The sequence below is a fragment of the Schistocerca piceifrons genome, chromosome 1 (genome assembly GCF_021461385.2).
Source record: "Schistocerca piceifrons isolate TAMUIC-IGC-003096 chromosome 1, iqSchPice1.1, whole genome shotgun sequence".
NCBI classification, from domain to species: Eukaryota; Metazoa; Arthropoda; class Insecta; order Orthoptera; family Acrididae; genus Schistocerca; species Schistocerca piceifrons.
Window position 1 is genome coordinate 192649251 of NC_060138.1, and position 2472 is coordinate 192651722.

Consider the following 2472-nt stretch of genomic DNA (forward strand, 5'->3'; position numbering starts at 1 on the left):
GCAGTGTTGCTGGTAACTAGTGAGAGCAGCCTTCCTGTTTTATATGGCCACACACGGCTGATGTAACCGCGGCTGTCCCCGTGTTCGCAGCGCGTGATTTCCCGTGATTTACGACGGAGGCAGCGGATCGACCTATCGCAAAGAACGTCACCCAGATACCCACGGCTGCGCTACGTCTCTTCAGCCTTCTCACTTATTGTCTGGCCTTTGCGTGGAGAGTGATGACCTCTTCAGCTGTAAGAACGTACACTCGAGACCATGAAACCGTCGTCTCGCCGTCTTCTGCAGATTCTCGTCTCTACAAGAGGCGTTTCCATTTTAGTATGGGCGTTGCTATCTTTTCGATACCTTCAGCATCCTCAAAGAGTTTCCATAATTAATAAACATATTTTTTTCCGTAAACATGACAGAGATAAAAGTGCTGGCGATACCACCTCATCTTGTAAATTTTGTAAAGCACACAATGTGACGAAAGCTATCTGGACACCTGCGAGGGGCGTTCAAAATGCAACACATTTTTTCTCAGCCAATTTCGGTTTAAGAAATACGGAATTTATCGTGAGACATCGTGGAGTATGCCCGCTTCACTTTCGATCTGTGCCGGTGCTATGCGCTATGTGATCAAAAGTGTCCGGACACCCCCAAAAACATACGTTTGTCGTATTAGGTGCATTGTGCTGCCGCCTACTGACAGGTACTACATATCAGCGACCTCAGTAGTCATTAGGCATGCACCTCTACATCCGCATCCAGAAGCGCCTGTGGACATGAGGTTGACACGGCGGCCGGTCGGTACTGTTGGGCCTTCATGGCCTGATCGGGAGGAGTTTAGCTTTAAGCAACCCTAGGTCTACTATTTCCGATGTGGTAGTGAAGCGGAAACTTGAAGGGACACGTACAGCACAAAAACGTACAGGCCGACCTCGTCTCTTGACAGACAGAGACCGACCACAGTTGACGAGGGTCGTAATGTGTAATAGGCAGACATATATCCATATCATCACACAGGAATTCCAAACTGTTTCAGGATCCGCTGCAACTACTATGACAGTTAGGCGGGAGGTGTGAAAACTTGGATTTCATGGTCGGCGGCTGCTCATAAGCCACACATCACGCCGGTAAATGCCAAACAATGCTCGCTTGGTGTAAGGAGCGTAAACATTGTACGATTTAACAGTGGAAAAACGTTGTGTGGAGTGACGAATCACGGTACACAATGTGGCGATCCGATGGCAGGGTGTGGGTATGGCGAATGCCCGGTGAACGCCGTCTGCCAGCGTGTGTTGTGGAAACAGCAACATTCGGAGTCGGTGGTGTTATGATGTGGTCGTTTTTTTGACGGATGGGGCTTGCACCCGTTGTTGTTTTGCGTGGTACTATGACAGCACAGGCCTACATTGATGTTTTAAGCACCTTCTTGCTTCCCACTGTTGAAGAGCAATTCGGGGATGGCAACTGCGTCTTTCAACACGATAGAGCACCGGTTCATAATGCACGGCCTGTGGCTGAGTGGCTATACGACAATAACATTCCTGTAACGGACTGGCCTGCACAGACTCCTGACCAGAATCCTATTGAACACCTTTGGGATGTTTTGGAACGCCAACTTCGTGCTAGGCCTCATCGACCGACGTCGATACCTCTCCTCAGAGCAGCACTCCGTGAAGAATGATGTGCCGTTCCTCGAGAAACCTTCCAGCACCTGATTGAACGAATGCCTACGAGAGCGGAAGCTGTCATCAAGGCTAAGGCTTGGGCAAACACCCTATTGAATTCCAGCATTACCGACGGAGGGCGCCACGAACGTTTAAGTAATTTTCAGCCAGGTGTCCGACACTTTTGATCACGTAGTGTACGTAGCCTTCAAAATGGTGTCTGCTTTCCAAGGAGAGATCTGTAATTGAGTTTCTTTTGGTGGAAAACCAGAGCATCTCATACATTCCTAGGCACTTGCAGAACATCTACGGAGTCCTGGCAGTGAACAAAAGCACGTGAGTCGTTGGGCGAGTTGTCTGTAATCATCGCAATCAGGTCGCGCCAACATGTCTGATCCCTCACGTGCCGGCCGGCCACATACACCTCTAACTCCTGCAGTGCTGGAACGTGCGGACACTCTTACTCTCGGTGATCAATGGATCAGAATCAGACATATCACCGCACAAAAGGACGTCTCTGTTGGTAATTCTGGAGCACTCGTCCTCCATTTGGGTCACTGATCCACGCTACAACCCAGATCTCGCTACTTCCATTTCTTTGGACCAATGCAGGAAGCACTCTGCAGGAAGCAGTACGTGGATGACGCGAAGGTTATTGAGGCAGGAAGGCATCGACTCCGATGTCGACCAGTAGAGTGCTACCATGCGGACGTACAGGTCTCACAGTAAGGTGGCGTAAGGCCGTCGCATTGAACGGAAGTTATGTTGCAAAATAGGGATTTGTAGCCAGAAGAGTGGGCAATAATGTTGTATATTG